Source organism: Sturnira hondurensis, unplaced genomic scaffold (genome assembly GCF_014824575.4).
Source record: "Sturnira hondurensis isolate 20B ecotype Veracruz unplaced genomic scaffold, ASM1482457v3 Scaffold0009125, whole genome shotgun sequence".
Classification (NCBI taxonomy): Eukaryota; Metazoa; Chordata; class Mammalia; order Chiroptera; family Phyllostomidae; genus Sturnira; species Sturnira hondurensis.
This window is the reverse complement of record NW_028081756.1, coordinates 4002407-4026886: the sequence shown is the minus strand read 5'-3', so window position 1 is coordinate 4026886 and position 24480 is coordinate 4002407. Positions and strand designations below refer to the sequence as shown.

The 24480-nt window shown below is 40.6% G+C and overlaps 1 protein-coding gene across 3 annotated transcripts in view; it reads right to left on the bottom strand.

Annotated features, from left to right (window-relative positions):
• The window catches only part of MARCHF8 (membrane associated ring-CH-type finger 8), a 160671-nt gene that overhangs the window by 89844 nt on the left and 46347 nt on the right, over nt 1-24480 (bottom strand). For 2 of the 3 annotated variants that reach the window (XM_037056708.1, XM_037056710.1), the window contains exon 3: nt 6826-6878. The exons of the other annotated variant lie outside the window; for it this stretch is intronic. The gene's annotated coding sequence lies outside the window, so the exon portion shown is untranslated. The remainder of the gene's footprint in view (nt 1-6825; nt 6879-24480) is intronic. 3 annotated transcript variants of the gene reach the window in all.

The following is a 24480-nucleotide window of genomic DNA, read 5'->3' as shown; positions in this document are numbered from 1 at the left end:
GTCTGTGCTAAACCACCCAAGAATAGAGTGTAACCAGTTCAACCACTTTTTCCCTTGCATTTGCAACATCATTTTCTTTGTTATCTGTAAAAGGTAATCACCTAAAGCAAACCTGTGCATAATGAATGAGGACTTTCTTTGATATAATGCTCCCAGAAAAGCAATAAAAGCCTGTCCAGGCATGGGTCAGGGCATTCTCTCACTTAGAGAGTGGCCATGTCATCTCTTTCTCCACAGGACTACTTCTGCAGTCCGTGTGAATTTGTTCATTGCATCCACAACACCACAGAAACCGCTGGTCACAGTCTGCATCCATCTTCCAAACAAATTATCAACAAGGATACTGCAGCACTGCACAATACCCCAGATCAAAAGGACCTTAATGATATATATAGAACCTTTCATCCCAAAGAAGCTAAATACACATGCTTTTCAAATTCTCATTGAACATTTTCAAAGACCACATGATAGGACACAAAACAAGCCTCAACAAATTCAAGAAAACTGAAATCACATCAAGCATTTTCGTGTATCACAAAGGCCAGAAACTAGAAACCAACCAAGGAAAAAACTCCAAAACACTCAAACTCATGAAGATTGAATAGCATGCTATTAAACAATGAATGGGTCAAAACTGAAATCAGAAAGTTTCTGGACCAAATGAAAATGAACACAGAACAGTCTGAAACCTATGAGACACAGGGAATGCAGTCCTGAGACAGAAGTTCATAGTGATACAGGCCTACCTAAAAAAGATACAAACATTTCAAATAAACAACCTAACCTTACAACTACAAGAACTGGAGAAACAACAGCAGACAAAGCCCAGAGTGAATAAGAATGGAAGAAATAACCAATATCAGAGCACAATTAACTGGCACAGAGACTAAAAGAACAAATCAAAGGATCAATAAAGCCAGGAGCTGGCACCTTGAAAAGATAAACAAAATCAACAAGCCTTTAAGGAGACTCATCAAGACAAAAGGAAAGAGAAACCAAATGAACACAATCAAAAATGAAAGAGGAGAGATTACAGCTGATAACACAGAAACACAAAGAGTTTTAAGAAATTACTATGAATAACTATATGCCAAGAAATTTGAAAACGAGGGTGAACTGGACAAATTTCTAGAAAAATATAATCTCCAAAAAGTGAGTGAAGAAGAAGAAAGCCTAGATAGACCAATGACAACTGATGAAATTGAAGCAGTAATCAAAAAACTCCCAGCACACAAAGTCCTGCACTGGATGGTTTCACAGAATAATTTTACAAAACATTTAAGGAAGACCTAAGCCCTATTCTTCATAAACTGTTTCAAAAATTCCAAAAAACAAGACTCCCAAACTCTCTTTATGAAGCCAGCATCATCCCAATCCCAAAACCAGATAAAGACACAACAATGAAAGAAAACTTCAGGCCAATATCGCTGATGAACATAAACACTACTGTCCTCAACAATATACTGGCAAACTGCATCCAATAATACATAAAGAAGATCATACAGCACATTAAGGGGGATTCATACCAGGGGTGAAAGAAGAATGGTTCAATATTTGCAAATCAATAAATGTAATATATCACATAAACCAAAGCAAAGATAAAAATCACATGATCACATCAATAGATAAGGAAAAAGCATTTGATAAGGTAAGCGCCCAATTATGATAAGAGCACTCAGCAAAGTGGGAGTAAAGGGAGCATACCTCAACATAATAAAGGCCATATATGAGAGACCTACAGCCAACACCATACTCAATGGGCAAAAATCAAAAACTTTCCCACTAAGATCAGGAAAAAGACAAGGATTTCCATTTTCACCACTCCTATTCAACATAGTCCTGGAAGCCCTAGTGACGGTAGTCAGACAAGAAAAAAAATAAAAGGCATCCAAATTGGAAAAGAGGAAGCAGAAGTATCACTATTTGCAGATGACATGACAGTGTACATGGAAAAGCCTATAAACTCCACAAAAAAATGAACTTGAGCCCTGGCTGGTGTAGCTCAGTGGACTAAGCACAGGCCTGCAAACCACATGATCATGGTTCGATTCCCAGTCAGGGCACATGCCTGGGTTGCAGGCCAGTTCCCAGAAGGGGACTCACGAGAGGCAACCATACATTGACATTTCTCTCCTTTTCTCCTTCCTTTCCCCTCTAAAGATAAATAAACAAAATCTTTAAAAAAATGTACTTGACCTAATAAGTGAATTTGGCAAAGTAACAGGATACACAGTCAATATGCAGAAATAAAAGGCATTTTTTATACCAACAATGAAATATGAAAAACGGAAGTCAGGGAAATTCCCATTTGCTAGAGCAACAAGAAAAATAAAGTACCTAGGACTGCATCTAACCAAGGAGCTAAAAGACCTGTACTCAGAAAACTACACAACACTGAAGAAAGAAATTAAAGATGACACAAACAATATACCGTGTTCATGGATTAGAAGAATGAACATCATCAAAATGTCTATATTACCCAAAGCGATTTATAGGTTCAATTCAATCCCTATTGAAATACCAATGACACATGTCACAGATATAGAACAAACATTTCAAAAATTTATCTGGAACCATAAACGAGCCTGAATAGCCTCAGCAAATTCAGAAGAAGAACCAAGTAACAGGGATCATTATACTAGTTAGCAAACCATATTACAAGGCCATGGTAATCAAAACAGTCTGACACTGGCATAAAAAGAGACACATAGATCAATGGAACAGAATAGATAGCCCAGAAATAAACCTATGTCTCTATGGTCAATGAATATTTGACAAAGGGGGAAGACACATAAAGCAAAGTAAAAAAGAGCCTCTTCAACAAATGGTGTTGGGAGATCTAGACAGCTACATGCTGGGGGAAAAAAAGAAAAAGAAAAACACAGAAACTTGACCACCAACTTACAATACTCAAAAACAAATTCAAGGTGGATAAAAGACTTATATATAAGTCATGACACCACAAAAGTCCTGGAAGAAGACATAAGCAGGAAAATCTTAGATATTCCATGGAGCGATATTTTCATCGATATGTCCCCTAGAGCAAGAGACAAAAAGGAAAGAATAAAGAAATGGGACTTCATGAAATTAAAAACCTTCTGCATGACTAAAGAAAAAATCAGCAAAATGAAAAGGGAACCAACTGTATGGGGAAATATATTTGCCAATGATACCTCTGACAACAGTTTAATCTCCAAAATATACAAAGAATTTACACAACTCTACTCCAGGAAGACAAACCATCCAATTAAAAAATGCAAAAGATTTGAACAGACACTTCTCTAAGGAGGACATACAGAGGGCCCACAGACATATGAAAGGATGCTCAGCATCACTAGCCATCAGAAAGATTCAAATTAAAATCACAATGAGATACCTTTTCACGCTAGTGAGAATGGCCATCATAAACAAATCAATAAACAATAGCTGGTGGCAATGTTGTAGAGGAAAGAGAACTCTAGTACACTGGTGGTGGGAATGTAGAAAGGGTGCAGCCACTATGGATAACAGTATGGTATTACCTCAGAAAGCTAAAAATGGAACTTTTGACCTAGTAATTCCACTGCTGGGATATACCCTAAGAATTCTGAAACACTAATTCAGAAGTACCTATCACCCCAATGTTCACAGTAGCAGAATTTACTATAGCCAAGTGCTGGAAGCAACCTAGGTAAATGAATGGATCAAAAAACTACAGTACACTCACACAATGAAATAGTACCTAACAGAGAGAAAAGTGCTCCTACATTTCGCAACAGCATGGATGGAACTGAAGACCATTATGCTGAGGGAAGTCAGTCAGTCTGTGAAAGACAAACATATGATCTTACCTATAAGTGGATCCTAATCAACAAAACAAACAAGCAAGCAAGCAAAATATAACCAGAGACACTGAAATAAAGAACAATCTGACAGTAACCACATGGGAGGTAGGAGTATAATGGGCAAAAATGGGGAAGAGTTGTCAAGGAACACAAAGGGCACATGGGCAAAACTAAAGGGGGGAAGATTGAGGGTAGAAGGTGAGGGTGAGTGGGGCACCCAAAAGTGGTAGCAGGATAATGGAGACAACTCTATTCAAACAACAATTAAAAAAAAAAAGTCCATACTACCCGAAGCTATGTATAGATTCAATGTAATTCCTATCAAGATTCCAAGGACATATTTCACAGAACTAGGATGAATATTTCAAAGATTTATAGAGAAGCAAAGAGGCCCCATGTAGCAAAAGTGATCCCGAGAAAGAAAAAGTTGGAGGAATCACACTACCTGATATCAAACTATACTATAAAGTCACAGTAATGAAAACAGCACAGAACTGGCAAAGATCACATAGATCAATGGAATAGAATACAGAGCCCAGAAATAAACCCACACCTTTACAGTCAGTTAGTATTTGGAAGCAAACAGAAGAAGCAAGCACATACAATGAGCTAAAGATAGTTTCATCAATAAATGGTGCTTGGAAAATTGGACAGATAAGTACATAAAAATTAAACTAGACCATGCTCTTGTGCACCACAGACAAGAATAAATTCAAAATGGATCAAAGACTTAAATGTTACACCAGAAACTATAAAAGTCCTAGAAGAAAACATAAGCAGCAAAATCTTGGATATTGCCCATAGCAATATACTATCAGATATATCTCCCCAAGCAAGGGTAACAAAATAAAAAATAAACAAATGGGACTATATCAAACTAAAGTTTTTGCACAGCAAAGGTTTTTAGTTTGATGTAGTCCCAAAAGTTTTATTGTCAATGATTACTGACAATAAAAAGACAACCCACAGAATGGGAGAACATAATCATCAATACATCTGATAACAGATTAATATCCAAAATTTATAAAAATTGTTTTCAGCAGTGGAGAAAACATCAAGGTAGGTGTATGGCATCAAATGGAAAGTACTTTGAAGGTGACTGAAGTTTAAACATGTAAGAATACACAGACAATTTTTTGCAAATAAATTCCATTTTGCAGGGGATAGATGATAGAATAGATATCCATCCAGCCCCATAATATTCCCTAGTTGGAAGGATACAGGTTCTGACTTGTATCAACCAAAACAGACATTTGTTGATTAGTCATCCCTACCACTTGCACAGAAGGTTTACTCCAACTTAGGTGTGTGAAGAGCAGATAAAGTAGTCCCAGTAGTTCAAGGGCCTTAGAAATTTTCCCCCTTTTTATGGTAATTTTAACTTCTTCTAAACTATTAGTAAGAAGGGGAAATGCTTTCTCATCATCCTTGAAGAAGCCCTATACTTGCTTCTGTAAACCACAATGAGATACCTCTTTTCTCTCTCTAAATCCTATTTCAGAGTCATATAACCCTCCTTAAAGTGAACAGACTCCTCTAAGGGAGTGTTCCTGCAAACCTTATTTGGTAATTCTGTTGCTTTTGCTCCCAGAAATAGTAGGTATATTAACTGGAAAAGGTCAGAAGAACTAGGATTACATGTTCTAACAGTTCAATTAAATTTCTTAGTGAACCCATTAGGGTCCTGGAGAAAATCGGGAAAATCTTTAGAAATTTTCCTTAGTTAGTAGTTAAGGTATTTAACCTTAATTCTGTTCAAGTCCAAGGAATATATACAATGGTTGATTGCTCTCTCCCTGAGACCAGGTTTCCTCCAAGGGAAGCTACTAAAATTTAGGACTATCATCATCTGACTTCTTATTCTCATTTTCTTAGGTCAGTAAGGAATGGTAATAGATAAAATATACAGAATATAGAAGGGAGGTGGAGGGCAAGTTTGGACAAGGAAGCTCGGAGAGCAAACACAGTGAAGGAGCTGTAGAAGGGGAGGGATGGGGAGCTGGCACAGATTAGCTTCAGAAGCCTTTAGTTCAGAGATGGTCTCTAAAATTTCTTATTGTTTGTTTTGTTTTTTTTTTTAAGAATTTATCTGTGCTCCTCCTAGAAGCTTCTAATTTACAATTAAAATATGCTTCCCATTCAGTTTAACTATAGAGCCAGAATTTTCCAGTTTTGCATGCAAAATTAATTTAGGTACCAAAGAACACTTTATTTTGGCCATTTTAAGTTGATGTCTTTTCTAGCTAAATCTTCCCACTTCTGTAAAGCACTTGTAAGTAAAGTATTCCTACTTATTGTGTATCTACAAAAGTATTATCGTAGGCTGGGGTCTGTGGGTTTCTGGACTTGGGGGCAGGATTTCCCATGTTAATTTTAGTTTTATTTTGGAATCTATAGTCTGGGTTGAGAGGGTGCTTGCTGTCTGTGGGTTCAGCTCCAAGGGGCTGTCACCTCCCGAGTCATCTCAAACCCTCCTACATGGCTCAGTTTCTTTTTACCAGCAGTCTAATATGGTCATGAGTACTCAAAATGCTAAGTAATCAAACACTATGTGCATGTTCTGGACAAGTCAAATAATTAGTCGAGTCAGAATCCCTGATGGAGCGCATCATGGGAGATACCTCCTAACAGCTCCACAAAGATTCTTAGTCTCCTATAATCTTAGTCTCCTACCCAAGATTTGAACTGGATGGAGGAAGTGCCCCTTTGGAGCAGAATGAGTTCAGGTTCTCATTTATCCAACAAAAGGTTTTTGTTCAGACTCTCAGAAAGCACATCCAATGAAAAGCCAAAGTTAAAAATGAGCCACCCACTTTTCCTCCAGTCCTGCCTTAGCCTAGATTGTCTGTCAACCCTTAAACTTGAGGATTTTTTAAAATAGGGCTCAAATAAAATCAAGGCCTCTTACCTTAAAACAGTGAAGTCCGGAATTCCACGTGAAAATCAACCAAGTTTACCTGACACAAAACAAGGAGCACAATGGGCTCCTGCTGACACCTACCATAAGTGCAGGTCTGCAAGGTCCCTGGGTGGGCTTCTTTGGAATGCTGCCAACTACACCAAATGAATGTCAATGTTAGAAACATGACATGTTATTTGAGGCAAATTAACAACAACTGCCAGAGGGCAAAACTCTAGATAGATTGAGAAAATACACCAGAAAATGACAGTTTTACCACTTATTTTTATTTTACCACTGATTTTACATAAAAATCAAAGGAGGAGGCATAAGGAGGTTACTGGTGATAGAATAGGGAAGCAGGAAAAATCAAAATGGGGAAATATTTGGAACTGGATAAAAAGTAAAATGAACAGACAGGTAAGACAAGTAAGTTCATTTACATTTGTGGATATAAGGTAATCAATGGTCAAAATTAATGTAACAACAAGGACATTTGTGGACTCTCCTCTGGTTGAGGTGACTGTGCTTTGAGAGGTCTGGAAAAAGGGAAATTACTTTAATATTCAAACAATGTTATCAGGTATGTTAGATGCAAAAAGACAACAGACAGGCTCAATTAAGGTGAAGAATGACTTTTGTCAGGAAAGATTCTAGCCTTGGACATGACTACTTGCCATGGACTGCTTTTAGTGAAAAAGTTTTCATTTCAGACCATCCTAAGTAGTAACTTTGGTCTCTGAGTTTGTAAGGCCACCATACACGCTTCCCCTGAACTTGTCTGGTTTGGCATGTGTTCCTTTTCGTCCACAAGTTGTTAAGAATTACTAATAAAAGCTCTTTTGAGACAGAGGAAAACTTAAATTTCATAAATTACAGATGAGAAATTTCAATGTTTGAGTCAAAAATCCAATGTAGGATCGGTAGCAGGTCACCAAAGACATAGCTACATATTCCAATAATGGCACAAAACATACTATCACACTAACAGTATCACCTCAAAGCCCTTATTCCCTTCACTCAAGGCAGTGAAACTAAGGGTCCTTATGACCTGATTAAATCTAGCTCTAAATCCTTGCTCTGAAAATCATATCTCTCATTCTCGCTCCACACTGCTTAGAGATCTAACCTTCCTGCACCCCCTCCATAATCAGCAAACCCTAAGGAAGAAGACAATAGCCAAGACCCGACTAATAGTCACAAGGTCTGAATCTCTGACAGGCTAAAGCTAAGATCTAGACCTAAATTACATTTCTGTTCCTGAGCCTTACGGTGGAACAACTTCCCAGCTACTTTCCCATAAGGCCAAACAGAGGAACAACAGAACAGACCTCAGAGCTGTCCTCAAGACCTGAAGAAATGATTTACCACGTTTACCTCACCTCCAATCAATCAGCTCCCAGCACAACCCCAAACTCCTAACCCATGGTGTCTTGTGATTTTGCCCTATATAATCCATAACATACTTGTCATTGAAGAGATTGGGGTTTTAAGTTTAGCTTCTAGTCCTTCTGAGTGACACCATTCACAGTAAAATAGCCAATGTTGGTCCACTGCAATTCTCAGTGTTTAGTGTTTGGCTTTGCTAATGCCAGGTAAATAAACTCTTTCTGTTCTATAACACCAGGAAAGAAAGCTGCATCACAAGCAGTTCACATATGGCCATCATCTGACTTTCACTAGATTACTGGGTAGCAAGCGCAAACCGTAAGGTGAATAAGACTACCCTATTCCAATGTTTTACTGAAATAAAGCTCAAAGTTAAACTTCAAAGTTCTTAGAATTTTAGAGAAGATGGTAGAATAACACCAAAGGTTTCTACACACCACCCACTGAAAAAAGTATGAGACAAAGCTTTATGATCCAGAGCTGGTGTGTTAACACTATAAACTTATTAAAAAATATCAAAATGAATTTAAAATTGTAAATGCAACAGAATAAAGCAGTTAACTACCAGAAAATATGTATGCAACTACCAAAAGTGAAGAAACAAAGTCACAAAACACACAAACATATCTCACAGACTAGATCGAGTTTACTCAGAAACAAAAGATTCTGTCCGTTTTAAAAATTCCCTAGAATAATTTGGAGCATGCCTAGAGATAATAAAAAAATAAAATCAATGTTACATAACAAATAATAAATAAGAAATGCTGCAGATAAGTAAACAATGAAATTCAAAGTATAAATGTGCTTTTAACAAGTTTTAATTCCCCTGGCTTAAAGTCTTTTTTAAAAGAAAGGGTTTATTAGTCCATTGCTAGAGGGAAAGACCAGGTCCTCGGGCATAAAGTGTGAACCACCCACAGTAGGGCTAGGTGGAAAGACAGCATGTCCACTGTCCTAGAGTTTGTTGGCAATTTTCATAAATCAAGTAGAAAGGGAGAAACATGTAAGCATTATGAAAAAAAAACCTATAATAGCTATAGACAAAAGGGGATGGGAAAGCTAAAGCAGGGCAATTCTGGGATAAATGCAGAGTTCAAGAAAGAAGTGTTTGAATAGACTGTGGGCAAGTCTGAAAAGTTCATGTGTAAATAAGAAGCAAAGGCTCCTGGGGTGTAGTGCTGCCTCCGCTATTCTCTCTTTTGGATGTCACGGAAATAGCCACTTATAAATTAATCCAAAATTCCAACAGAATATGAGCAGTACTTCGTTCGCTGGTCCACAGCTATTAATAGGGCAACCAGTCTGTCTCTTTTTCTCACTCTGGCTGCTGTAATTTAATTTCAAACATCTCAGAATTCTTTTTCTTGTCAAGCACTTTAAACAGATCATGAAACAGGAGGAACAAACTTAAAAGTACAAAAATACAACCTGTAAATAATAATGCTACAAGAAAAAAAAACAATAGAAAACAGCACATACGTCATAAGTGCTTTACATGAATTATTTCATTTACTTCTCACAGCAGTGCCAGAAGTTAGAGAGAAACTTTTATCTCCATTTCGCACATGGCTTGGAGAAGTTAAGCAACTTGCTCAGGTTTCACAGCCATATTTCACTAAATACGATAGCCTGTTGGAGGCTTACAAGGTGAACCTAAACTAAGCAGTTCTTTTTCTTTTTTATCTCTCTGTAGCATTATTCTTGGAAAGACAAAACCTGGTGTGTTATTCATTTTGTCATGGTAGAGTTATTAAAATCTCCATGAATAGCCCTGGCTGGTGTAGCTCAGTGGATTGAGCGTGGGCCTGTGAACCAAAGGATTGCAGTTCGATTCCCAGTTAGGGCACATGCCTGGGTTGCAGGCCAGTTCCCAGCAGGGGACACACAAGAGGCAACCATACACTGATATTTCTCTCCCTCTCTCCTTCCCTTCCCCTCTAAAGATAGATAAATAAAATCTTTTTTAAAAATCTCCATGAATAAACAAGATAACATGGACCCCACATTTAAGATATTAAATTAGTATGAAAGACACATGGACAATAACTAAGATGGGGGGCGGAGAGGGGAGGGGGGTGGGGAGCACTGGGCGGGGTGCAGGGCTGGGAATACAAGAAGGAAAACTGTACTTGAATAAAAGTTAAATAAATTTTAAAAAAAAAGAATGAAACACATTAACAGTAAAATTAGAACCAAAATATCTGATCATCATGTGGAGAACTTCTGAGAATTGTAACTACTTCTATTAAACCGATACTGATGCGCTGGTTTCTCAAATACAATGTCAAATATACCACTAGTTGTANAATACAAGAAAGAAAACTGTACTTGAATAAAAGTTAAATAAATTAAAAAAAAAAAGAATGAAACACATTAACAGTAAAATTAGAACCAAAATATCTGATCATCATGTGGAGAACTTCTGAGAATTGTAACTACTTCTATTAAACCGATACTGATGCGCTGGTTTCTCAAATACAATGTCAAATATACCACTAGTTGTATGTTGCCCTCTTTTCTTTTACTTTTATAATAAAAAATATAAAAAACTAAAAAAAAAAAAAAGATATTAAATTAGTAACAGGCTTTTTACTGCACTTTTGTCTATATGAAGGACATCTGATCAAAGTAATTAATATACTTGCTAAAAATTCAAGAAAAATTATTATTTAGTTATTTCCAAAGTGAATATTTTAAGGCAGTAAGATGCACCCTAAAATGTTGGGTCTAATTTACAACTAATATTTAACTTTATCATTTTGAGTTCACTTACAAATTTATTATCACAAACCACAGAAAGATATCCCATTTCAAAACTAGAGTCCATGCCTTTCACTATTGTAGCTGTAAAAAAACTATAGCTACATCTTTAAATTATTCCAGTTGATTATTCAAGGTAATTTTCAAACATGCAACTTCAAAGGTTAAAGCCAAGAATAAGGGCAGAGTGAACTCCAGGTATTCCCAACAATGCTACCCAGTGGGAAAATGGGCTCCTATGGAAAACTGATAGAGCCTGGTGCTGTAAAAGTCCTTGGCCAAATGCAAATGCTTAGCCAGGAGGGAGGAGATATGCTGTAGACTGAAGGCCAGTACGTGCAACTTAGAATTCCAAGGAGCAGAGCAACAGGAGGAGGCAAGGCTGGTCACAAGTGAGTGAGAAGGTAACATGAGGCAGGTGGAGCTGAGCTTGACAATCCGTCATTAAGCAAATTAGGTGAACCAACCCTGATTACTAGGAAAAGAGCCTGAACCAATGTTTATATTTTCCAGAAGATTCAGAACCTGAGGGAAGTTAAAGAATAGCTTTGCATATTCCCTTGCTAACAGGGCAGATACACGAATACTGAAAATACTCAGTTAACAAAAGGGAAAGAGGAGATTTGTTTGGGCTCTTTCACTGATGATAAAGGGAAGTGTGGAGCCTGATTGACTTCAGAGATGGAAAACACGTTCACTGAAGTAGAGAAATAGTCTACTTCCTCTAATTCCTCCAAGTGCTCTTCAACGCTTTTCTTGCAAAGAACAGTGTCTGATCCTAACAGATGCAGAAAGAAGGATGGAGTGGAGCTCAAGGCCATAGCTGCCAAGAGCCCATCTTGAGCAATCACTACACCATATGGAAGTGACCTGCTTACATTTCTACCTCCCTTACTGGACTGTGGACTCCTTCAGGGTTTGCAGTAGTGAAGCCATGATTAGAATTAAAGGCACATGGGTTACAGGCCAGACCCTCAGTACGGGGTGCTCAAGAGGCAAGCATACACTGCTGTTTCTCTTCCTCCTTTCCCCTCTCTAAAAACAAATAAAATATTTTAAAAAAAGAATTACAGGCACAGACTTTAGTCATTTATCACAGGACCGTTCTGTTTGCTTTGCCCAGGAATGAGCAACCCAAAACTTAGTTGCTTAAACAGCAATGATTTCCTACTTCATGATTCCATGGGTTGGCTAGGCAGCTATTCTGAGGCTCTTATCTAACTCACTCATGCTGCTGTATTGGGCTCAGGACAGCTGGGGATTGGGCTCAATGAGGAAGGTAGGACCTCACTTTCCATGAAGCCTTCCTAGGAGGAAGGCTTCTTCACATAGTGACAACAGCATCCCAAGAGGACTGGCACACTGCACATATGGCCTCTGTATGTATCATGTCTGCTGATGTCCCACTGGCCAGTTCAAGTCACATGGCAAAACTCAAGAGTCAAGAGTGGGAAAACAGAGTCAAGAGTGGGAAAACAGACTCTACTGCTTGATGAGAGAAACAAGCAGAGTCACACTACAAAGGGGTAAAGACATGGAGATGTGATTTAGGGGCCATTTTGTATCAATTTACCGCATAGGGTTTGGGCTAGCCTTTTCTCTGATAACAATTATTATTTTTATCAGTAGAGTTTTTAAATTATAGTTTTTAAATTTAAGTTATAGAGTATTTTTATACTGACTATATCTAAAATCAGAAGAGTTCTGGGTTCCGTCTCTACTTCAGAATAATGGATCCAGAAACATTTCAAGGCTTAGAGACTAGAATTACTTCTGGCAATAACTGACACCATTTAAGATCCCTTGTTTCTTCACAAAAACATAGATCCTTTGAAGCATATCTATTCAGTTGATAAAGGGAAATAACTTTGTCCACATTTTATAACAGAAACACTAATGCAGTTATATCTGAAGTGCTTCCTGCAAAAGGAATTCTCGGCACATCACACTATATAAGATAGCAATATAATGCTGGTTATGCAGACAGCTGAGCCAGCCAGCTGTCATCTCAGGCTGGAGCATCTTATCTACTTAATGCAGTAAGGTGGAGAAATCAGAGTGGGGCTAGCCTCTCCTATTCATTTTTACCTCCCTCACTGTTTGAGATACGTCTGTCCAGACAGAACAAATCTTCTCAAGGACCCCTATACATGCCACAGTCGACTCTACCCTTGTTCATTCAGATCCTTCCTCTTCGCATGCTCTCCACACTCTGTACACATCCCAAAAATGCAGTGGCCTTCAGAAAGTTCCTGAGATGAGTACATCTCAAAGCTCATCTCCTCTGTGAGCAAATAAAAGCATAATTCATTTCACTGCACTTGACTTTATTACGCTTCTTAGTGTTGCACTTTTTTACAACTTGAATGCAAGCCTTCCACAAGCAAAAAAGACTGCAACCTGCTTTACTATACTCTGGAACATAATATTTCCAAGGTATGCCTGTAAATAGCAAAACAAGATTCCCCTTCCCTTTCTTACCACCCACAGCATTTAACCAATATTCTTTACAGTCTGACTTTTTTTTAAAAGGTTTTATTTACTGCCTTCGCTGGCGTGGCTCAGTGGATTGAGTGCCAGCCTATGAACCAAAGGGTCGCTGGTTCAATTCCCAGTCAGGGCTCATTCCAGGGCTGCGGTCCAGGTGCCCAGTGCAGGGCGTATGAGAGGTATCCACACACTGATGCCTTTCTCCCCTTCTTTCTCCCTCCCTTCCCCTTTCTAAAAATAAAGAAATAAAATTTTTAAAAACATTTTTTAAGATTTTATTTTTAGAGAGGGGGGAAGGGAAGGAGAAAGAGAGGGATAGAAACATTAATGTGTGATAGATACAGCGATCACTCGCGTCTCACACAACCCCAACTGGGGACCTGGCCCACAACCCAGGCATGTGCCCTGACTGGGAATCAATCTGGTGACCTTTTGTTTTGTAGGCCAGCACACAATTCACTGAGCCACACCAACCAGGGCTATGGTTTGACATTTAATCATAGTCAAAATGGTTCTTCACTACATGAGATGTTACTTTTATGTATTGACTTGACTAGGCTACGATACCAACTTACTTGGTCAAACATTATTCTGGATGTTTCTGTGAGGGTTTATTTCTAGATGTGATGAACATCTAAATCAGTAGACTTTCAGTAAAGCAGATTACCCTTCATAATATGTACATGCCTCATCTAATCATTTGAAGATCTTAATAAAAAAGACTATTCTCCTCTAGAAGAAGACAGAATTCTGCCACAGGCTGCCTTCAGACTCAAACTCCAGAATCTGGGTTCCCAGCCAACCAGTCTACCCTGCAGATTTCAACCTGCTAACCTCCACAATCACATGAGCCAATTTCTTAACATAAATCTCCTTCTGTCTTGATCACATTCTCTCTCCCACATACACACACTATATACACACACACACAAGTATAATGCGTGTGCATGTATATGGTGTCTAGAAGGTAGCCAGTCATGAAGTATGAAAAACAGAGACATTCATTGAAGAAGACACAAGATACAAGAAACACTGTACACAGGACAATGACACCTCAGTCCCCTTAAAGGTAGGCACCTTGGGACCTCAAACAGTTCTCCCAATCACCAACAGCCACCCCAATGGTATTTTCCTGAATCTCAGTGACAGCCTGAAATCTCTTCCCTTTCAAGGGTGATTTTAGTTTTTGGAGAAAAGCCACAAGTCACAGGGAGCCAAATCTGGACTGCAAGAGGACTAAGTCACCTGGGTGATTTGATGTTTTGCCAAAAACTCTGCCCAAGATGTGATGCATGAGCAGATGTGTTGTTGTGAAGAAGCTGCCATTCACCAGCTGCCCAGTACTATGGCCTTCTGAATCATCCAAATAGTTTACACAGAGGAATGTTCAAGCTTAATGCAAAATTTGATGCAGATTCATTGCTATACGCACTCATTTTGAATATGACAACCACAGAGTGAGCAGTAGATGCTCACTCAATGGCATCTACTGCCCTGCTAGTACAGTGAAGTCATCATTGTTCACACATGTGCATTCCAGTCCACTCTCCTTGGCTACCAGGTTACATTGATGTCCTGCAAACCATTCTTATTATATTAACAGTGGCTGGACTTTTTCTGGACAGACCCCATATATATGCACACATATACAGTCATATACAGTATAACTGCATTTCAGTCAATGACATACTACATCTGTAACAGTAATATACTATATAGCCTAGGTGTGCAGCAAGCTATATACCATGTAGTCAGGTTTGTGTAAGTATATAAAGATGCATTTCTAAGAACAGATCCCTGTCGTTCGGGGTAAATGAACGTGTGTGTGCATCCTATTGATTCTGTTTCCTTGGAGAACCCTAATCCAATATACTATACAGTTTTAGATTATTCTCTGCAGCATATAAAGCTTGACCTACTTAAAAGGCTGAATTCTCTCTGGACTCTCTTTAATAGTCCCTACAATGTTCCATATAGAGCAGGAGTAAAATATTGATGAAACATTAATTCACGTTTCTTTAAAACTAAATCTTGCCTTCTTCCAGTTTCCTAATCTTTCTGCCTCACTGATTGTGATATACATGTAAATGAACAAAGTAGTAACATAAAAGAGAAGCAACACTGGCTTCATTATTCTATGGATAAATCCCAAAGGTGGTTAAAGTATATTAAAAATGGGTCATTTTAATATTATGTTAATTTGTACATGAATGGCGGAATATAAAAACTTTGGTTTATTGTTTGGTCTATGATTCTAAAACTTACTCTTTTCAGTTTTTCCCCCTGTAGACAGCACTCTGTAGTGAAAAATTACTTCAGTCAATCATCAAAATAATATACCAAGAACTGATTTAAAGGCAATATATTTTACATAGCATGATAGTCTAAAGATCCCTCACAAATGGCAGTATTTCATTTTCTTATAGCTAAGTCGTTTTCCATTGTATATATGTACCATATCTTCTTTAACAAATCATCTATCAAAGCAAAATAAGTCAGAAAAAGACAACCATGTGATTTCACTCATATGTGGAATATAAAACTGAAAGCAACAAATAAGCAAGAAAAACAAAAATGCATAGACACACACAACAGTATGGTTGTTACCAGAGGGAAGGGCAGTGGGGAGTAGTAAAGGGTAAAGGGATCAGATACATAGTGCTAGAAGAAACCCTGACTTTGGGTGGTGGGCACACAATGCAATATATAGATGATGTATCACAGACAGAATTGTACACTTAAAACCTACATGTTTATTAACCAATATCACCCTGATTAATTGTTTAAATATAAATATTTTTTTAACAGTCAACTATCACTTTGCAAAGATTCTTTTTTTAGATCTTTGTAAATCCCTTCCCTTTGGGGAGACATAAAATGTCTGAATAAATTAACCTACTCAAATAAGTGAACAAGCATGTATTTTCATAGGGATAAGAGAGCCAGTCTGACTCAAATACTAAGATGGCTCACCCAACATTTTCTGAGCACCTTCTAAGTGCCAGGCTCCTCCCATGGAGAACTGGGGAATTTTAGAACAGGAAGGATGCTACTCATTCCCACCTTAAAATACATTAGCTAATGCACAGAACATACACAACACTCATATTTCGTAAGCTACTCTCAATGATGTGTACATTTCTGCTTCCACAAGTTAAAGGCATATCAAAAATCTGTTTATACCTGTTAAAAGTAACCTTATTAGCCCTAAGGTGGAATTACTCTTGCTAAACCCCATGTCGGCAAACCAAAACTTAACTAAGTCTCTATCCTTGGTTCTTCTGAAAAAAGGCAGGCCTAGGTCAACCAATCAGCACTTGGCCTGCTTAGTACCAGTTACCATACCCAACTCCAAGGTTTCTCTTGGCTCCATATAAGGAAAATAACCCTGCTCTGGCCCCAGCTGGGTACTCATTTGCTTAGACCATCATCCTAATGGAACCAAGGTTACAGGTTCATCCCTAGTCAGGACACATGCAAGAAGCAACCAATGAGTGCATGGCTAAGTGGAGCAACAAAATCGATATCTCTGTCTCTCTTCCCCATTCTTTCCCCTCTATAAAATTAAAAAGAAAAAAATAATCTTGCTTTAACCAATTAGCTAATGCCCAATATAACTTCTGCGTCCCTGCTTACTTTGGAGTAAAAACAAATCTCTTACCTTTTACAGCTCTTTGGAGGTCCTTTCTATTTGCTAGAATGGATACTGTCCAATTCACAAATTGTTGAATAAAGCCTGCCAGACCAGTAAACTCTATGCAAAATTTTCTTTTAACATGTCCAAACCTGGTTATATCACTTAGGTACTCACTGTTGCAATTGTATAAATTAATACTATGTAAACTGATCAGAAATGAGCAAAAATGTGGCTACAAAATTAGGAACTTACTATTTCTATAATACTAAGTTGAATACTTTGAAAATTATCCATAAAAGTGTATTATTTTCCTTAAATTTTTTTGAAAAATTGGTTATAAGACAACTATAAAAGACTAAGTAAAAACATTCTGTAACACTAGACTGCTATAGTCAGCTTGCTTCAAAGTTTCTCAAGTCTCAAGCTATTTTAAAGAAACTGAAACTAGAAAACATGGAAATTATATGAACACAGTATATATAAAAACAATGATTCAGCACTCCAATGAGTGGACCCATTTTGAAAGAAAAATTCCTACCCTAAGTGAAAAAACTGGCCTCCTACATTGCCCATTACTACCAGAACAATCTGTTAGTAGCAGTAACCTTGCATTTGAATGCTTCCTGAAATCAAGTTAGTCTACCTAAAACTAAGATCCCCCTGTAGGGTAGCAAAATTTCAAAAAATATATTTACAGTGTTTACTATAGCACTATCTATAACAATAAGACTCTACAATCCAACAGTCAATTAATATGGGAGTGGCTGAATAAACTATAACACATTCACACAATGAAATATGATAAAGCTGCAAAAATAAGCATAAAGAGCATCTCTATATACTTGTACTGAATGATCCAGGAAATACTAGGAAGAGCAAAAAGCAAGTAAAGAAAGTTATGTATAGTTTCCTGCCATTCATCTAAGATTGTATTGGGAGGCAGTAAAAAAGTATGTACATAAGAGTGCACATGCATGCACGCATACTTGCTTATGTTTTAAATAGAATGAGGGGAAGAAAAGACAGAGGTAGAGGAGGGAACAAATACCAAAGCTACACTGTTTTGATTCTGCTTTGTTCTACAAGCTTGGCTCTGGGACATTTTCCATAAGTATTAAACAAAAAAATCTAAAAACTTTTTAATCCCTAAAATTCAAAAGCAAAATGAAACAGACCTAAATATTTATTGACTCAGTGGAGTAATCATGCAAAACACAATTATTTCAAATGACTTAAAACATGTATTTGGAGGACTCTTGGTTAAGATGGAGGCATAGGTAAACACAGCTAGCCTGCTAGCACAACCACATCAAAATTACAAATAAAATACAGAACAGCCATTACTTCGAATCATCAGAAATCCAACTGAATAGAAGTCTGACAACTCCAGAATTAAAAGAAACCACACCCATCAAGACTGGTAGTAGAGGAAAAGACGCGGAATGGGCTCGTCTCACATCCACATGTGGTGGATAAAAATTTTGGGAGGGATATCGAAGGAGCAAGGAGTCCCAGCCCCACACTAGGAATCCTCAGGCCAGGATTTCAGTACCAGGAAGATAAGTCCCCATAATTTCTAGCTGCAAAAACAAGTGGAGATTGAGTCAGTGGAAGAAACTTCTGGAGTCCCAAGCAGTTCCCGCTGAAGAACCCACACATGGACTGACTCAGATTCACTCTCTGAGCTCCAGCACCAGTGTAGCAGCTTAAAGGCACTAGTGGCATAGTGGGAGAAACTGAAGTGCCCAGCATCAATGCAAGAACTGGGGGACAGTTTTCTCTCAGACAGAAAGGCAGACAGAGTCCACTGTCTGTTTCTGAACCCTCCTACTTCAAACCAGAGCCAGCAAGACAGTGCCATATCTGAGACTCCATCAACCTGGCTAATACTCTTTGCCCAGCCCTGGAGGTCCCCTGAGACTCCAACCAACCCAGTTTATGGGCCCATCCAAACTATTAACCATGATATCCACACGAATGGCTCATCTTGGGTCAAGCTTCACAACTTTCTAAATCCTATCAAAAAGCAACAGCTGCCTTCAGTGAGCCCCTAGGCTCCATACTGTTAGGATGGGCAGGGTAGGACAAAATGGTGGCTGAACTACAACCCGGAAAAGACAGCTGACGTCAAACCAGGGAGCCGAAGGGCGGGCTTTATCCGCATAGCAACCTGAGCCCAAGGAAAGCCACAAATGACACACTGCCACTTTGTTCAAAGGGGACCAACCCCTAGCTCCCACGAAGAGAGCCAACCAAAATAAAACCCTGCCACATTTCCTGCTTGGGCGCTACTTCCCCGGCCCCACTCGGTGGACCAGGGAACCTTGCCTGGGCACGCAAACCCCAATAAAGCTCTTTATTGCCCGACTTTGTGGCTGATTGGCATTTCTGCCTTGGCAGAGCCTAAGAAAACCTTTCATTTGGTGCTGAAACACGGGAGGAGTTGTCTGCTGAAGACCGCTCCTCTCCCAGGTCCCCAAGGAGGCCTCAGGGCCACCCCATCAGTCCGGACAAAGAACCAGGGTAAGTGACATTGCCCTTAAGTCTCTGGTCCCTGAACACTGATTCTGGGCCCCCATCTACTGGGAGAGACTGCTCTCCACCAAATCGCAGCGCTGCGTCAGGGTGACCCTTCCAGGAGAGGCTGCTCTCCCTCTGCTGAGAGGCTCTAGGCACTAGAGAGACGTCCCTGGGCCTAGATCCCCATTTTTACCTGACCGGATCAGCAGATTGGGTTGAGGGATGCCGATTCCCATCTGCTGCTCCTTGTGGGACCAGGAATGGGGGGGCAGGAGTCCAAACCAGACTCTAAGTCACCTCTAGGGTGCCTCCTGAAAAATTTGCCAACAACTGATCCTGGCCTCAAGCAAAAACGGCTGATTTTTCTATCCACTATGGCCTGGCATTATATCAGCTCAATAATAGTGAGACCTGGCCTACTAAAGGCACTTTTGATTTTGTTACCCTTACTGACCTACATAATTTTTGCAGATGGACTGGCAAATGGTCTGAGGTCCCCTGCATTCAGGGCTTTTGGGCCTTGCGCTACCGCCCAGATCTGTGCACCCAATGCTCCACAGCCCAAGTTCTCCTTGCCTGATAGAACCCTGAACATGTCTGGTCCCCTAAGCCTACTGCCTCAAAATCTCCCTCCTTCTTCTCTGATTCCCCTGAAGATCTTGCTTCTCCTCCTCCTCACCAGCTCCCACCAATGGCTACTCCAGCCCTGGCCCTCCCCTGTCAACCGGATTCTCCCTCTCCCTCTGAAGACCTTTCTTCCCCAGTCAGCTCACATATTCATTTCCACCTGAATCTAGAGCCCCTAGACTCCCGCATTTGCCCCCTCCGGGAAGTGGCGGGAGCAGAAGGTGTAGTTCGGGTCCATGTCCCTTTTTCACTAACTCACCTCTCTTCAATTGAAAAACGCCTATCAGGGAATTCCAGTACCTAGTCCAGGCTTATGACCTCACACGGCATGACCTGCACATTATTTTAACTTCCACCATGACCCCAGACAAGCGCAACTGCGTCTGGACTGCAGCTAGGGCTCATATAGACCAAACCCACACCACCCCCTCATACCAATAGGGGCTAAAGCCGTGCCAGAGGCAGAACCAGACTGGGACTACCAGGTAGGACAGGTGGATTGGAGGCGCCTCGACCAAATGGTTGAGTGCCTGATAGCAGGTATGCACCAATCGGCCCAGAAAGCAGTTAATTATGATAAACTCAGAGAGGTCACCCAAGGCCCTGGAGAAAATCCGGTGCTATTTCTCAACAGACTAACCAAGGCAATAGTGCTCCATACCTACCTTGACCCGACTTCTAATGCTGGGGCCACGGTCTTAGCAACTCACTTTATCTCCCAGTCGGCCCCAGATATTAGAAGGAAACTGAAAAAGGCCAAGGATGGCCCCCAAACCCCCATGTGAGATCTGGTAAATATGGCATTTAAGGTTTTCAATAACTGGGAAGCAGAGGCTGAGGCTGCCTGCCAGGCTCACCTACAGCAAAAGATAGCCCTACAAACCCAAGCCACGCTAGCAGCCCTGTGGCCAGCCACAAACACCACCACAGGGGTGAAGCTTAAGTCTGGACCAAAGAACACCCCACCAGGGGCCTGTTTCAAGTGTGGCAAAGAAGGGCACTGGGCCCACCAGTGTCCTCAACCTCGGCCACCAACGAAGCCTTACCCAGATTGTCAACAGCTTGGCTACTGGAGGGATGCCTGTCCCGTTAGATGTTTGTTCCTGGTGCCTCGACACAGGGGACCAGTCGATCAAGGTGTGGACTCTTCCCTGGCTGCACCAGAACTTCTCGGACTCCTAGGCAATTGAAGCGGCCCAGACTCAAAGACCCCCATCCCCCTCGCCGAGCCCAGGGTAACGCTGCAGGTAGCAGGTAAGTCCATCTCTTTCCTAGTAGACACAGGGGCTACCTACTCTGTTTTACCATCTTTTTCAGGACCTCTTACTCTTTCCCAGATCTCCGTCATGGGGGTTGACGGGACCCCGTCTCGCCCGTGGCAAACCCTCCTGCTTCGCTGCAGTCTGGACAGCTTTCCCTTTCCCCATTCATTCCTTGTCATACCCTCCTGCCCTATTCGGCTTCTAGGACGATGTTCTCCAATTAATAGGCATCACTCTTCAGATAGCGCAAAACCCGACCCGTTCCTCCTCCCTTATTCTCCCACTGTTAGAAAATCCAATTCCTCCTCCAGCTCCACCCACTACCCCTTCCCTTGTCAACCCACAAGTATGGGACACTTCTATCCCAACAGTGGCTTCTCATCACCCCCCAGCCGTCATCCCCCTAAAAGGGCCCTACATTTTCCCATCCCAACCCCAATTTCCTATCTCCCACACAAACTTAAAAGGATTACAGCCTATCATCACCCACCTCACTTCCTAGACCAGAAATGGCCGACCTCTAGCTCCTCCCCTCGATATCCCCCAACAACAGGAAGTAGCCGGATCAAACACGGCACCCCTTATCCTATCAAAGAGGTAGGAATGTTAGGATGGGCAGAGTAGGACAAAATGGCGGCTGAACTGCAACCTGGAAAAGATGGCTGATGTCAAACCAGAGGGAGGTGGGAGGAACCAGAGAGCCAAAAGGGCAGGCTTTATCTGCATAGCAACCTGAGCCTGAGGAAAGCCACCAATGATATATTGCCACTTTGTTCAAAGGAGACCAATCCCCAGCTCCCATGAAGAGAGCCAACCAAAATAAAACCCCACCACATTCCCTGATTGGGTGCGACTTCCCCGGCCCCGCTCTGTGGGCCAGGGAACCTCGCCTGGGCGCACAACCCCAATAGGGCTCTATACTGCCTAACTTTGTGGCTGACTGGCATTTCTTCCTCAGTGGAGCCTAAGAAAACCTTTCACATACCTTTTCCTAGTGGTCCCAGACCCAGCACTAGAAATGTCCAGCCTAGATTCACAGTTTGGCTTCACCAGAGAATCTCTAGGCACAGCACAAGTAGCAGACATCTCATATTGCTTTATAGCTCAAACAAGGTGGCTATGGAAGAACACAAGTAGGGGCAGACCCTGGCCTGCACCACCTGGGAAATTCAAGGGCCAACACATCCAGTGGACAACTACAGACAACATCGCAGCACCACTGCCCTGCCCCTGCACAGCTGATCCTCCGCATAGGGCAGAGGTTGGTGGTTAGTGGTCAAAGCCAGTCCTGGCAGCTTACTGACCTGGGTAAATTGCTTTCATTGACTTGTCAATAGCAATCAAGAACCAACTACAAGAGTGGGTATATTCAGCCCACATGGAGGGCGCAGCTCAAGTACCCAGCATGGATGATAGCAAAGGCTGTGCCACTGAACCCTGCAGGACATCTACTACATCAGTCCATGCTATCAAGACAGGGAGTCATAGCAGCTCTACTTAACACATAGAAACAAACACAGAGAGGCTGCCAAAATGACAAGAAAAAGAAACATGGCCCAAATGAAAAAACAGATGAAAACTCCAGAAAAAGAAGTAAACAAAATGGAGACAAGCAATCTATCAGATGCACAGTTCAAAGCGCTGGTTATAAGGATGTTCAAGGAACACAGTGAGGATTTCAACAACATATAAAAAATAAATTCAAAACAAAGTATTTACTAATGAAATTAAGAACAATTTACAGGAAAACAACAGTGGAGTGGATAAAGCCTAGAATCAAATCAATGCTTTGAAACAAAAGAAAGCAAAAACCAACCAATCAGAACAACAAGAAGAGAAAAGAATAAAAAATAAATAAAATGAGGATAGTGTAAGCAGCTTGTGGGACAACTTTTAAGTATTACAACACACAACATAGAGGTGCCAGAAGGAGAAAAGAAAGAGCAAGGAACTGAAAAATCTATTTGAAAAAATAATAAAAGAAAGTTGCCCCGCTTTGGTGAAAGAAATAGATGTGCAAGTCCAAGAAGCACAGAATCCCATCCAAGATGAATGCAAAGAGGCCCACTCCAAGACTCATCATAATTAAATTGCCAAAGGTTAATTGGCAATTTCTCTGATAAAGAGAGCATCTTTTTTTAAAAAGATTTTTTATTTATTATTTATCTTTAGAGGGGAAGGGAAGGAGAGAGGGAGAGAAATATCAATGTTTGGTTGCCTCTCGTGAGTCCCCTACTGGGAACTGGCCCACAACCCAGGCATGTGCCCTGACTGGGAATCGAACCGCGATCCTGTGGTTCGCAGGCCCGCGCTCAATCCACTGAGCCACACCAGCCAGGGCAAAGAGAGAATCTTAAATGCAGCGAGAAGGCAGTTAATTATCTACAGAGGCATCCCCATAAGACTGTCAGCTGATTTCTGAAAAGAAACTTTGTAGGCTAGAAGGGATTGGCAGGAAATATTCAAAGTCATGAAAAGCAGGGACCCGCAGCCAAGATTGTTCTACCCAGCAAAGCTATTTTTTAGAATTAAAGGCCAGATGAAGTGCTGCTTCGCAGACAAGAAAAAACTAAGAGTTCCTCATCACCAACCCATTATTATATGCAATGTTAAAGGGACCTTATTAAGAGAAAAAAAGATCAAAACTATAAACAATAAATGGTAATACATATCTACCAACAATTAAATCTGGACCTACTGCCAAGATGGAGGCATAGCAGATATACTTTGCCTCCTTGCACAACCAAAAGACAGACACCAACAAATTAAAAACAAAAAATACCCACAATTTTCAGAAAATCAAACTTTATGGAAGTCTAACAACCAAGGAGTTAAAGAAGAAACACTCATCCAGACCAGTAAGCGGGGTGGAAACGAGTAGCCTAGGTGGAGAGGACTCATGGCAAGGCAGCAGCTGCAGGACCAAGGTGGGCAGAGCGGCAGCTGGTGGACCGGGCGAGGCAGAGGCTGGCAAAGCGGGCAGTCCCACATTTGCATGTGGATAAACCAGGAGGGACAACTGGGGATCAAGACAGACTAAGCAACCCAAGGTAGCATTGCAGGGAAATAAAG